We start from the raw sequence: 15,372 nt of genomic DNA, 5'->3' as shown, positions 1-15,372 counted from the left end.
TTTGACTCCGAGAGGCATGTTTCCATAGACACACATTGTGAGGCATTGTGAACTTCCCTCATTTCAACTGTATTTGACCTAAAACAAGCCACAAAGTTGCTTTTATGCTACTTTTGCATCTACGTTTCCAAAGCCACGCTCCTCTAGATTGGCAAGATAGAGAGAAAAGTTTTATAGGTTGCTCTGCCAACTCTGTTGCGACAGCAGACTTCACTTCTACACAGGCACTTCCCTGATCTGTGGATGGTGGGTTGATGGCCTCACCATGAAGGAAAGCTCCCTCTCAGTCACTCTGGTCTGTTCTGTTCATTTCTGTTCCCCTTTCATATAATTTAGCATCTGAGCGTTCTCGAGACATACGCTGGTGGTTTGTTCTCCCAGTCTCTTCCCAAGGTCAGTCTTGTGCATGTAATGTAGTGTTTCTGTTTAGTAACTGTTTTCCTTAAACATCAGAAAAATGAGGTCAGATATATGTACCTTGCACTTGGAATGGGAGAAGGTTCCTGGTGAGCTTTAGTTCCTGTGAGAGCATGTAACGTTGTCTCAGCTGCTCAGCTTGTAACCCAGGAAAGCGCCCCTTTGCCCACTAATGAGTGCTGCTCTGCTGGAAGAAGTTTCCTTTGTGCCAGAAAGCAGAGCGGTTGACAGAACTGGCCTTCTCTCAGCAGCTGCACCTGTCCCAGACATGTCTGACTGTGGTGCTTGCAGACCTGGGCAAGTTCTGCCTCTGCTCTGGGCCAGCTGGCCCAGGCTACTTCTGGTGCAAGAGTCCTGTAACCATACTTGTTGAGATGTAATACAGCATTCTGTAGATTTGGGGTTTTCAAATGCCACAACTTCACATCTGTGAATGTTGTACTGTTTTCCATGGAGGACTGTGGTTATACCTATTATGATGGAGATAAATCTTCCGACCATCAGGAAATGGCAGAATTACTCATGGATGCTGCTTAGTGGTGGTTTAGCATCTGCACAGACTCCAGAGCTCTCTGCTGTCAGACGGAACAGAGCTATTGAACATTTGTGCCTCCTACGAAGGGAGCCACTCTAGCTACAGGCACTTCAAAGTACTTGTTCACTACTATGTATCTGGCCCAGGTTATCAAGCTGTTCATTATTCATGAGCTGGTCTTATCTGAACCCTGGTTCACACTGGTGATTACTTGTGATGATGGATAGTTAGAGCTGGGTGCAGTCTGCAGACTTTGCATCAGAGTCTGTGTTGTTTTAACCAGTTCATCTGGTGGTTATACAGAGAGATTCAAGAGTATCACTGTGCACAGACACCACAGTGGGGACCAGTGGCAGAGCTGTAATCGGTCACTGCTCTTGGGGAGGATAGACTGAGTGATCCTTTCCATGAACGACGCAAAGCACCTCAGTGCAATCCCTTGGACCTTGCCCATCTTTCTCAAGAGAAAGAGCAGTATCTTACGAAAGCACTGCTCTTCATAAACATTTCTTATCATGTCTTTTTTGTCTACCCCGTAGTCTTCTCTCTTACAAGCCCCTAATACATTTGATGGCTGATAAGGGCCAAAAGCAGAAGCTAGTAGAGATAAGAGCCAGGGAAGTGTGAGAAGTGAGAAGATAGCTGTTGCCTGAAGACTACCAGCTGTTGAAAAATAATCAGAGAGGGGATTGTACAGCATCACCCTAAGGTGAGTTAAATAAGGACTTAGTCTAACTCCCATCTATGTCTGTGGAGAAGACCTACTTGTTTCGGTAGGAGCTGGAGACAAACGTAAGCAACTTTGGATGGTCAGCCTTCAGAGACAGGCTGTTGTCTTGCTCCAGCAGAGTTATTGGAGTACATACAGAGGGTCTGACCCTGCTGACCCCACGTTCTGCATCCTGTCATACCTTCTCTTTATCTCACCTCCATTCTTGAGATTCTTTCCCAATCAATTCCCCTCCTTATCCAGCTGCTACAGTTAAATCCCTCATTCCTTTTCCAGAGTATCTAAGATCAATATTTTGACCCATTCAGTCTCCTTTCCAAGGTGCCTTCCATTGAAGTAGGAGAATTAGGGCTGAAAAATGGATATTTGGCACACCAAAACAGACATAATGGGGAATGGAAAGCACAGCTCTTGTATTAATTGTATACAGTTCCCAGAGACACAAGCCTTATCTAGCTTTTCCAAACTCAACCTTTTTTCCAATATTTTTCTCTTTTAATCTCCAGTGGCTGTCATTTCATTCATCACTGTCATTTTATTAATCACTCTAGAAAACATGTTTATCTGCTTAGCACATCTTGCAAGTTAAGACACAGTGGTTTCATCTCTGGATATTTTTAGCACACCTTGGGTGGTTATGTTACAACAAGGAACATAGCCAAAGTGCAGTGAGCCCCAAGAGTTAAATCTCTAGATTTAGATGTATGGAAAAGCAACTTGAAGTTCTCGAAAAAGCCCACAGTAGGTTTTAGTAGGACTCCATAAATCAGAGTGTCAGCCAGCAGTTGAATATCCAGCAGTAAATATTCACTGTCTCCTTGTAAAATTGATGTATTCCATACTGCTTCTTAAAAAAACCCGATTCCTGATTCCTTCTCACTTAAGACAGTTCGAGACGGGATGAATAACTGAAATTGGACATAGTAAGAAGTACCATACTGTACATCTCCAGAAGACAAATCTTCTTGGAGCTGATTTTTCTTTTAAGCCCTCCTTGGCTTTTCTGTTGGAGTAAATTACATGGACTGGTCAGATAAGCGTCCCACAGAATACAGAACTGGTGTTCCACCACATATAACTGAGCATTTTCTGCTAGTGTAGCCTCATTTCATACAGGTAGAACTAGACAACTATCCTACAGAACACAATATAGGACATCAGTCTATTTTCATTTCATTTATGACCAATTTGGGGAAAAGGAGTTTGGTTTTAGTTGAATTTGAACAGTCTGACATAGTTTTAACATGCAGCTAGATTACCAGTATTCTAACATTCAGGTTTGTTGCTTAACTATGGCTGGTTACTAAACTCACATGATATTGTTCCTCACAACAAAAATAGCAACATTGGTTTTCCAGAAATATGGTACCAGGAAATGTGTTTGCTCAAATTTTTGGAAAAAGTGAAGATGGTTGAAGACAATTCACTAAAGATCAGTAGATATTTAAAGAATAATTTGTCATGCACTCAGTCCTCTTCAAAATCTAGTCTCATGTACTTTTGCAGTCATAAATAAATCAAGAAATGAGGTCTTCAGCACATCCATATGAAACATTTAAAGTTGAAAAACCCCTGGTCTTTGCAAACTTCCCTACTGTTCATACTAAATACCACTTTTATTCTCCCTGTTACTCTTCAGAATGCAGGTACTTTACGGGAAACCTTCCATGTGACTCTGAAATATTAAATCACAGAATCAACAAAACTGCTGAGTCTGGCAGGGATCTGGGGAGATTGGCTACTCCAACCCCCTGCTCAACACCACTCGGGTGTTGAATATCTCCAAGGATGGAGACACCACAACCTCTCTGGGCAACCTGTGCCAGTGCTCAGTCACCGTCACAGTAAAACAACTTTTCTTATATTTGAAGGGAATTTCTGGTATTTCAGTTTGTGCCCATTGCCTTTTGGATCGCATCTCCTCTGCCACTGGATACCAGTGAGAAGAGTCTTGCTCTGTCTTCTTTAATCTCTCCCATGCTACATACCAGCTACATGAAGCAGAATCTGGGGAGCCTTTTGAGTTAAGCATTAGTCATGCTGAACAGGTTTTCAGTGTGTGAAAAGCCAGGATGGCCACGTGGCACCTTTTTGCCACCTGTGATCCAAAGTCTAACAGGGTTGATGCTAAAATATCTGATTCATAGGACGTTAGAAGTCTCTTAGACCTAAACTCTGACTTAGGCTCAAAACAGTTATACCTTACACAACACAGTGCACTGCCACGTAGAGAATTAGGGTTGCATGCATTGCAGCATCCGATTTCCAGTTCTGGAAGTAGCTCCTTCAGAGCTACTATGATACAAATATACCCTACAAGTCCCGTAAGAAAACAAGAGGTATAGTCATGACATTACCAGGTGGAAGACAGATTTTTCTCTCAAATACTGAGTACACTCTCTGGGAAAAGAGCCCACCAGTCAAGTCAATGAATTGATAGAATTTTGCCCATGTAAATAGTTGATATGGAAACTTCTCTTGAGGCAGGCAGTACATTTCAGATGCTGGGGGCGATGAAGCTCTGAATACATTGGATTAAAACATGCGGAAGTAATGATCTAGAGTGAAATAATGACCCAATTAACATTTTGACCACCTCAAATTCACTTTTTCTGTCCCAGCTGAATGGGAGAGAGGGGAAAGAGAGAGAAACTAAACCAGAACTCCATTTTAAGTCAGAACATCTCCACTGGCTTTAGTATTTTCATCAACTTCTTGACAGAGAATGTTCTTTGCACCGGAGATTTTGTGTTGCATTTAGACATTTTGCAATTAGTTCTCCATTTTAAACCGGATTACAGGTCTAGCGTTTTCAAAATCTTTACTCCCTCTTCTCTGTCCTTGTTGGGTTTTACCTCACAACCTCTCCTAAATTTTCAGTGGTGTTTTGTGTGTTAGGCCTTAAGGCTGAAGGCAGGCAAGCCTAACACGATCAGCACTCAAGGACAAATGAGCGTGATTCTGTTCAAGTCTGTGGGGATGCATCTGTAGTATTGGATGATCTGGCCCACAATAACAAACAGAAAAAGCCAGGTAATACTGTTAGCTGAGAATTTCAGCTGGCGTGGCATTCTGACTTTATTTAGCTGTCGCATTTATGTGGTGGAAAGAACTCAAATTGCGCAATGGATATGTGAATCTTGAGTCAGAAGTGGCAAGGCAACTCCCTCGACCATTTATTGTACCTCATACTTTCCTATGCATTTCCACATAAACCAAACATTTCTCATTCTGTACGATGCCCCTCATTAGAAAGCCATCTGCTTCTTTCTGATCCAAGGCTGGAGATACAAGTTTTGAATACTTGCATCTCAGCTGACACCGAGACCCTTCGGTCAGATGTACCAGCAGTGCTGCAGAGCTGGCCTGTGGTGGGTGCGCGCTCTGTTCCTAGCATTTTACTGCCCACTCAGGTCCTTGGAAATAGTAAACTTCCTGCTTGTTTCTGCACAGCTGACCTAATTGCTCAGAGAATTGGAGTACTTTTTTTTCGTTTTAATGACTAGTCTTGATTAAAAACCAAACCAAACCAAACCAAGAGACACTGTTGTAGCGCACAAGATCATCAGCAATGAAGAAAAAGTTTAATTTTTTTCGTAGCGTCACACTGGAAACTCAAGTTTAGCTGATTAACAGCAGTGGTCTGAGGTCATTTTCAGAATCGCTCTCGCGAGAAGAAACCTGTACTTATGGTAACAAGTTGTACCCCTCTAATTTTACATTTGGCCATGCTAAAACATGGTCGTGTGCAACTTACCCGACAATTGAGATCACTGTATCAGTTAGCTGACCTCTTCATTATTTACCACATCCCAAACACTGTGTCCTCTGCAGACTTTATTAGTCCTTATTTTACCTTTGTTCCTCTTTTTGGCTACAACTCAATGTAATATTATCAAACTGAAACAAAGGAAAGGTGTTGCTTCAGCATCCACGTGTTAAAAATGATGAATTTTTATTTTCATATTCAGCTAACCCCTAAACTGCTTGTGACAGTGTGAAAAGCACCTCGTTACAACCAGTTCAACTATGGGGATGATTCAGGGAATGGTGAATTTGTGAGACTGAATTACTAGTCATCACCATGAGTAAGAGTCAAAGCTGTTCTAGTATTTTTCCAAAATATAAAAGCCTTTGTAATTTTGAATGTTTGGCTTTGAACCATATCTACAGAATTGTTTGTATTAGTGTAGTAAAAATTCTGCTTATGGTCCCTTGTCCTATAGGAATATTGTATAATCACAAGCAGACAATCACAATATAATGTCTTAAAGGTTTAACTATGAAAACTAATAAATACAAATCCCAGAAAACCTCTGCAAAAAAAGTTTTAGATGAAAAGCACTTCGAAGTTGCATTTGATGAAAAATCATGGGATTTTTATGCTTTGATGAAAATAGCAAAACTGAAAAAAACTAACTTAGTGTTGAAACAACGTGGTTTCTGCTTTATCAAACTAGTGGAACATTTAGAAATAGACTCAAATACTATTTTCTGAACAGTTTTTTTAACTCAAATAATTTTGGAGAAAATTTATTTCACTGGCTTTTATGATCACCCAATGATGTTTGAATTTGTGATGCTAGTTGTTTTGCTATTCTGGTACAGAATTTTCTCTGTAATCTTTTTTCTCCCTCCCCATTTGCTTCTTACACTTTCAATCACACTTTGTGGGCTTATGCTAAGGCCAAGATCTCATTTTTTGTCGTACAAATCAATCCTGAATACCTTTTACACCCATAAGTATATATCATCACTCAAACTAATGGTTTCTAAATGCCAACAAAAGTTGTTGTCATTGTTCTAATTTCTCTCTCACTATTAAATCAACCCAACTATGATTTCCCTTTCAACTTTCTCTTTTCAAGAGCTGTGGCTTAAGCTAGTCAAGACATACAGGAACTAAGGACCAGGAAGGAATAAGAAGCAGTTACACTAAACATCTGTATTTTTGGCACATCATTTTGGTGAGAGAGTTGTGTCATAGTGGTGATTCCTTCTACAGCCATTTATGAGAGTATTTTTGTCTTTATTTTATCGTCACCTTTAACTAACACTGTTTCACTCTGGAGAAGGCTACCTCAGAAAGAGAAGTTAAACATACAGCAAATACACCAATGTTCTGCCAAAGTTCGAGGGAAAGCAAATAACTTGATGGACGGCAGGACTGGAACAAACCTATTACAGGCTACAGATGCAGGTGCGTTTGAAGAGCAGTCTGAATAAATGCTGCTTTTTTCTGCCCTTTTCATCTTGGAACTTTTACTTACTTCTCCTTCAAGTCAACCTCCCAACCTTGCTTTAGTCCATGCGAAAAATGTTGTCTTGGAATTTTCATATATTTTACCATTAATCCGATTCTCACAATCTTTCCTCTTTCGAAGACACTCTCCACCACCATAATATCAACAGTGAGGGAGTACCTTCAACAGAAAAGTTCAGCATGCACTTGTGGATTATTATTCTCTGGAGTGTCACTAAAGATGCCAATCTCAAGATGGAAGTCCACTTATGAAAAATTCCAGCCTAGAGATGCTAGTCAGTGACAAAGTAAATTTCCCCCATCCACTCTTGCAGATAGTCATTCACCTTTTGGATATCATATTACAAGATCATATCCTTTCTATGTGTCAACAAAAGAACAGGCATCAATGTGCTTCTGCCCAGGAGTCTGAATGAGTTCTTTCCACCCATCTGGAAAGCGAGTAGGGTATGTTAACATTTGACGAAGCACATGATAATCCATTTTTCTGTACTGCATCTTAGTTATACACGACAACCTTGGCAATGCCGTGCAGAGGATGCTGGCTGAAGAACGAACAAAGAGGACATTGTTACAAAGCAACAGTATTCTCATTTGCTTTAAAATTCTGTTTCTCATCAAAACCTCGACCTCCTGCATTTTACCACACTGCAATAGCATTTGCCAGATACGTCACGCAAAGTGGGGTACAGTAGACACCTTCCTCTTGTAAAATTTTCTGTTCCTACTCAATTCCTCCTGTCCACAAGGAGATGCCATGAAAGTAGTATTTTTTCCTTAGATCTTTTCCTAAGACCAAATTGATCAGGGCATGCATGCTCTGTTTGTGTGGAGCACCAATTGCAGTGTGACCTCATGCAAACATGAGCAATTGACCGATCTTGTGCTTCCTGGAAGGAGGAGCCAAGGTAATGCTTCTCAATGAACAAGCGGATGGAAGAGGGAAGACAACAGCAAGAAAAATCAAACGTGAGTACCTTGCCTGCATGGAGAAAATAACTATATCTCTCTAGTGAAACGTGGTCTGAAATACCTCAATAGCTTGCTATAGAGGAGAAGGTGGAAGCAGGTTCTGTTGCACTCCCCTGCTAGGCATGATTTGAAAAGCTGCACTGACAACTTTCACTTTTGGTGCTAAATGGCTTTATCAGCCATCTTTCTAAAGCACCGTCTCTCTGTGTTCCTCCTGGCGAACAATCGTCTGTGTACGATATGCCTCACTTCTTACTTTGATTTGCTGTTAGTAGAAGTAGAGCTCCAACTCTTTTAGAGTTATCAATGAATCGGTGGAGTTTAAAAATAGCCACTGCTCCTCTTACATCGTTGAAGAGATCCCTGCATGCCCTGTTGTCAGACTTTGTCCCCATGAATTCCCCCGTAGCTCTGATACATGAAACAAGGAACTACAGCTCTGGAAGCAAGAATCTCAATATTAGTTTCACCAACTGCCTTAGTGATGTTTTTCTCCTTTAATCTTTGGTACTCTGCATAACGTAGCATTTCACAGCATTTGGCAAATCTGGAGCTCAAATCCAAATATGATTTCTATTTAATCAGTATTATGCTTATATTGTCACAAGAAAACAAAATAAAAAGGAAGATCATACCCTGATTACCTGCCTCAAATTACGTATTACATGTTTTATTACTTGGAAACAGCAGAGAGTGTGCTCTTCCCTTAAGGTACATAACCCCCAGGAATATATAATTGTCTCTTTAGCACAAATCGCCATAAATCTCGTATGATTCTGACCAGTAGGAGCAGGATCTGTCATGGTTCAAGTAAACACAAACTTCAGTGGCTGCATGACATCCGACTTTAACCTCCAAATGCACTGCCTTACAGCCCAGCTCTGTTCATACTTCTATTGACAGGCCAAAGTGGTTAAAATCTAAATTAAGAAAACAGATGACACCCAAAGAAAGCCTCTGTGCGTACGTGTATGCACGCATATGTGTGTGGCTGGCTGTGAGGGGACAGGGAGTGCTGAGGGAAGGAGGGCTTGGAGAGAGAGCACGCTCACTCAGCTTCCCTGAGAAGGAAATCAAATGTAAAGAGCAGGAGAGGGGCTTCCTGCCAGCTGCGCAGAGCTGTGCAGAGGGATGCAGTCTTCCATCTCGTTTGCTGATCTAACAGGGAACTTCCCTTTGCTGTCACTCGGCAGCTGAAAATGAACTCCTATGAACGCCTATCTCACCAGAAAATACTAAAACACAACACTGAAAATCTTAGTGGACATGAAAGAGCTATAAAGTTATTGTTCAGGTTTGAAAGAAGGTCACTAGCATTCAAGCACTTTCTCTGATGGCCTTTGGTATATATATGGATGCTATCAGTCCATTTATTTGTGGACAGGCATCCATAACATAAAGGCTGTTGTAATGGCTGTGGCACCATTATTCACACCTTCAGTAGAAGGGCCAAGAATGGAAACAACACTGTCCCCCACCAGCTCTTCTAAAGATGGCCTGTGCACAAAATGGGGTGTGATATGCCTACTGGTATAGTCTCTCAAAAATAACTCTAGCTCAACCAAGATGTGGCTTTCAGACTTGTTGCCTTTCCTTGTGCTGTGGCAAGAGCGATGCAGAGAGCCTTGCCTGTAACGAACTGTACCATTCATGTTATTAAAGACAGGGGTTTGAAACCTAAAAGCTGTGTATTGCAAAAGCTATCTGCAAGATACAGTCTACTGTATGTGTTTCTGTATGTATCCAAACAGAAGAGTTTTGCAAGATGCCTTACAATTTTTTGTGATTTAATCAATCTCAGCCAACTAAATCCAGCTAAGTACTTTTACTTCATTTCCATGTGTGCCTGTCCCTTTGATAGCATGAGTGGCTTTTACATGGCATATTTGCAGGCTGAAATGTGAGATGAACGCTGTCCCATCCTTCTAAGAGGTCTGGTCTGAAGCTCCCCATCTCATGTTGAAATGCAGTGACATTCAAACTAATGGCAGTCCTGCCCATTAAGGAATTGATTACATTCTTTGGGATGGTAATAAGTGTTCAAATAGCAATTTGTTTTGGTACTGATCATGTAGTTTTAGTTAATGGTGTATTTCTGGAAAGAAAACCAGCACAGCTGGCAGACAACTATAATGGGTCTATGGAAAATATTCTTCAATCAAAACCCTACTAGTTCAGAGAATATGTGCTTAAAGCACTTGGAAATGGTTAACCAACAGAGAAGAGAGATTCTGGAAGGCAATGGTTTGCTATTTTGCCATCAAAGTTAGATCTTAATTTGCTGCTTCTTTGGAGGAAAGTTGTAATTCTCAGGAACAAGATGAAATGAAGAACATAGTCGTACCCTGAGGAATGCATTGGTCAGCTAACAAAAGCTAGTATCGCACTTTTTTTTAACAAGTTGCAGCCACTGTCCTCTTTAATCTAGAACTGGAGCAAGAGCAAGACTATTAGTAATTTATAGTATGATCATTTGTCTTGGATTCACTGTGCTAAGCGTTGTTGTTCTACATAGTCACAAAGGTCCCTAGTCCCACAGGGATGGGAAATGTCAACAGTGGAAGAGACAACTACTTTATGCAAAAGAAATAAGGAAAATAAAAGTTAGAAACCTTCCTAAAATGTCTCAGGTTTTCTGTGACCAACTCTGGTCTTTCTCATGGCATCCTGCGTAAAAGATCCACTAGTAATGCTTTGCCTTTGTACTGCATCAGTGTGGAGCACTGCATCACAGCATCTTTAGGCCAAATTGTGGACTACTTTTAAATACTTTTGGTCCAGAAGCTGCTCTTTGATGCTGCTTCACATATTAGAGCCTAGACAGTTCAATTCTGCTCAGTAAGTTATGAAAATATTATAAGCCTAAAGAAAGATAATCCCATTCACTGTTCAGTGAGGACTCTCCCATCTGCTATTGTCTTTTGCAGTACCACATATTCACCACAGAAATACAACAGAGAGATTGTGTGCGGACCTCCCCAGTTTAGCTGCAGTGTGCAGTATGCTCAGGAATTTCAGTCGCAAAGAAGATCCTTTTTTACAAGAAGGCAGTAATGTGCCCTTAGAATCCATTCGCATCACGTAAAACAGAGCTGTATTTGTTCTGCCTAATGGACTTTGCATGGGGCATCTTTCTAGCACAGTCAGAAATATATTCCTTGGCTCTACCAGTTTGCCCTGAGGCACTGCAGTACCCCACACATTCTCCCCAGGGAATTCATGCTTTTCAAAATCATAGCCAGGTCCTCCTCGGTAAATGTGTGTGTCCCTGGAACTTCAGTCTAGCATGTTGCTACTGGCTACGTGTTGTAACTGTAAAATATAGGTTGGAAACAGCATGGGGGTTTTGTGTTATTTCTTTAATATAAAGAGAGACTGGACTATGTGTCTGTAGTTCATCGAAGTCAATCATTATTGCTTATTGCATTGAGGAAGGGGGTTGTTTAATGGGAATTACATTACTACTTCAGTTACATTATAGCAACTAAAATAGCGAGCTCTAAGTGAGCAAAATAACATGGCTTTCAGTAACTGACACTTAAGTCATGGAGAAATTCCTGGAGAACTTGACTTCCACGGAGGCTTGCTGAGTCAGCAAGCTCTTCCAACTTTCTTCGCTTTCTTAGATAGTTCCAGCATTCGACTTTAAAGTCATGTATTCTCAAAAATATGTCTTTTTCTTCTGCAGGTCATCACTAGTTTTACTAGTTGCAGAACCTGGGAGTTAGGTGGTTTTTTTTGGTGTGTCTTTTAATAAACACAGACATTGTGCATATTGACTTTAAAATCAGTTCTGCTTACTGTCTACCACAGGCACAACAATAGAACATACAAACTTATGTGGTCAGAGTGAGTTAGACTAACTGTGAACTCACTGAGGCGACAGACTGAATCCCAGCCAGTTTCCTGCACAACAGGCTTTTCAGATATTTTTGTTTGCATTTAGACTTCTTGTAATGTGTAGCACATTCATTTGGATGTGAAAGAATGGTCTCGTGGTTTAAGCTCTGGACTGGGATTAAAAAAATCTAGGTTGAATGCTGACTAGTTGTATGCACTTGGGTTAGTGATACTGTCTATCCGTGTTTCATAGATGACAAACTGCGGCAAAATCCCATCTTACCTATTAGAGTCTAAGCTCTTGTGGCCAAAGTATTTTTTTATCATTTTGTACAGCTCCTACTGCAATAGACTCAGGATCTCTGCTTAGTAGTAAATGAGAAATAATTTTTAGACAAGAGTTGAAAAACACTTCGTCACTGCTGGTCTGCACAGGTCTGGGGATAAGTGTATCAAGTTAGCACAGCTGACATACCACAGGTTTACAGAGTACTGTTAACAAAAGGCATGAGAAACCAAAGAAGAATTCAAATATGGTTCAAAACTTCCAAGTGGAACCTGGTTTAGCCTCCTGGATGTGCCAAGCAGGGCTAGAAAGCAGACGAGAACAGTCTTTCATGAGATTTTCCTACTTCTGGTCAGGCCAGAAATTTTGCAAGAGCAGCTTTTCTCATGATATTTTGGCACTTTTGCTTCTGGTCTTGCCTGAAGCCTGGAGGCAGAGCCATGTGAAAACATTAATCGAAAAAGCAACTTCTCTCAATGCGTTTGATCTTCAGCTACAGCCTGAAAGATTCATGTTCTTTCTCATACTTTATCTATGCCCAGCTGTTATTTGCTGGTCTAAATGTTTTTTAACTCATGCCTCCTTCCTTTGCTGCTGTAAGCTTGCAGCCTCACATACAGCTTAATCCTTCTTCACAGGAAGAAACTGAAAGCATAAAATGAAGTCTCAATCTTAAAAGAGACAAATTTGAATTGAGGAGAAAAATGTGTTGTCTGTAAAGACAACCCTGAAACTACCTTAACACCACTGTCTACTTTACCCCAGAACTTCCCCCCTTGATGCCAGAACAGTGTGGCTGACTTGAGTGTGGACTTGATGTAGCCACTGTAGTCAGTAACAAGACTACAAGAGCTGATACAATGTACTCCACAGACACTCAAAACAAAAGTAATCCTGCATGGTTTTCTGATCTTCAGTCTATGTCATTGTCTAGAGGATAAACCCATTGGGGCAGGTACTGCCTCTATCCATGAGTTTCTACCAGGTCTAGCATGACAGGCAGCTTCTCACAAATAGTGAGCAATAATGTTAATACCAGACCTTTCTCCTTTAGAGCTTTTACCCTCCACGTAATGTAGTGAATCATGGAACAGACAAGGGTTAATAGGAAAGGATCTCTGGCCCTCTTACCAGGAAGATTTGCTTCCACCCAGATGAACAGACAGTCTCTGCATCTTGCCTTTGACAAAGGAGATGATCTTGACTATGGCTAGCAATCAGGAAAAAAAGTTAAGATCACACTTCCCCTCCCCCCAATTTTTCTGATGATACTGTTCCCATGAACGTCTTATCTAACCTGCTTATGGCTATTTGCAGCATTACTCTAAATACAATGACATTTGTGCCAGCATGCCTGCCTGATTTCTCTCTCACCCTGTTTATCTGCAAACACTTGTTCAAGTGCAATCATCTGCCACAACCAAAAGTTGAAGTTTGGGGGATTTACAGTAAGAAACCTTGTGTTTTTTTCTGGAGTGGGGAGTAGGAGGGAATAGGAGATGAATGGGCTGAGCCTTTCAGTCTTTCTTCAGAGTAGCGCAGAGCATTGTCCTCACCTAATCATTCTCACCCCAGAACACATGTATGCATATTAGGACCTATTGCATATGTTCTCAGACTGCGTTCTGGAGACAGGTGATAACCATACTCTGGACCACTGAAATTTCATTTAGTCTGCAACTTATTTCTTGCTTTAACTACAGCTGTTTCTCAGATGATAAAAATAGGCTCCTGTGCTGGTGCTATCTCTGCCTATTTTGATTAAAACAAGATGCACGACTAGATCCTGTTCTAATGCATATGATCCAGAATAAGGGAAGGGTGAAACAAAGTTTTCTTTCTAGCAAAATTGTGGGGAAATGGAGGGGAAAATGAACAAGCAAGAAACAGTTAATTCCCAAACCTTCAAGCCTTTTTAGAGCCTTTCCTAGAGTTTGCAAATTGCAGTGGGTAGAACACTACACTGCAGTTGTCTCAGTACCTCAATTTGTTAAGTACGTATTAATAGAAGAAAGGTACATGCCATGACAAAACTATTAGCCTAAGGGGAAGCCAACGATTAATCCTTGCTTGTCCCTATGACAAGCACAAAATAGCACTGCATAGTTCTGCATCACTGTCAATACACCAAAGAAGGAGTTAAGGACTGGAATCAGGTCTGGCATCAGCCTGGGCAGCAGTTACCACAAAACAATAATCACTGTGTCAGGCTTCAGATGGACTCACCAAAGCAGTCACTTTCACTGCACTATGCTGTTCCAAGTGGTGATATTCTCAAGGTCTGTGAGGTCTGTGCTTCTCTCAAAATATTGTACCAAGTGAGAGCAAAAGAACTTCCACACGTTCAGAGCCAAGATCGTAGTGGGCAGAACTGGAAAGGTGTAGGATGGAGAGAAGTTCCATAGTTTGGTACTGGCAAACTTTGTACTGTAACAAGAGTGGTAAGCCTGGGCAGAGGGTGATGAACCCAGTCTGAAGAATGCATACGTCATCTACCCTCAGAGCAGACAGAGGCAAATACTCTGGCACAGCGCCCTGTTAGTTCCAGCGCCGATGAATTTCCTTTCTACAGAAGTCATCCTTGTAAGACTTTTTGTACTGTTTCAGAAACCCTGCAGTAATCCCTTCAAAAGAAGATGTTGAAACTAAGATTTCAGGTGACTTCTAGTTTCTGTGGCAATACTGTACTTGGTCTTAAATGTCTCTAGCTAGTATAGGTATTAGAGGTCATTGGAGTGGTGCAGGACAGCAGCAGCAATCAATTTAGGAAAGAACGTGAGACCAGCTAGGGAGGCTCAAGTAATCTTGCAGTTGCATGCCTTAAACTTGACTAGTGACCTTATCAACAGCTTGTGCTGTTTTCATGCATCATTAGGTGCTGACTGTGGAAGCAGCACAAGAGGTTACTGTTTTCAGTCACAGGAGTGAGAATACTCATCAAGAATTAGAAACAGTTGATTTAGTTGAATCAGATAAAATATTACTGTTTGCAAAAGCCTGTACTAAACCAGATCCCAGCTAACCTTTTATGGAGCTCTGAAAGAGTATGGATATTTGGCTTTGCCTCATTCTGTTGCATGTTTGCAGACCTTTGCTAAGCTGAATTGCAGAGGAACAGGAAACAGGCATGCCCAGTAGTACAGGAAGAGTTATTATCAATTTATTCCATACAACCAGGGTACAGGTGATACTAAAAGTCTTTCATCTAGATATATCCAATTACTTTAGCAGGCCTCGGATGTTTTTGGTAGGAATCTAAACCTGGGAATGTTTATACGAACCTCTGCAAATTCTGCCATTATCAAAGAGGATTAGAAAAGAGAAATAAT

General features: G+C 41.0%; 1 protein-coding gene across 1 annotated transcript in view; it reads left to right on the top strand.

Annotated features, from left to right (window-relative positions):
• The window catches only part of ZCCHC24 (zinc finger CCHC-type containing 24), a 116,617-nt gene that overhangs the window by 32,196 nt on the left and 69,049 nt on the right, over positions 1 to 15,372 (top strand). The gene's annotated exons all lie outside the window — the stretch shown is intronic.

This window comes from Gymnogyps californianus, chromosome 6 (genome assembly GCF_018139145.2).
Source record: "Gymnogyps californianus isolate 813 chromosome 6, ASM1813914v2, whole genome shotgun sequence".
Lineage (NCBI taxonomy): Eukaryota > Metazoa > Chordata > Aves > Accipitriformes > Cathartidae > Gymnogyps > Gymnogyps californianus.
The sequence above is the reverse complement of the archived record's forward strand: the minus strand, read 5'-3'. Positions and strand labels throughout refer to the sequence as shown.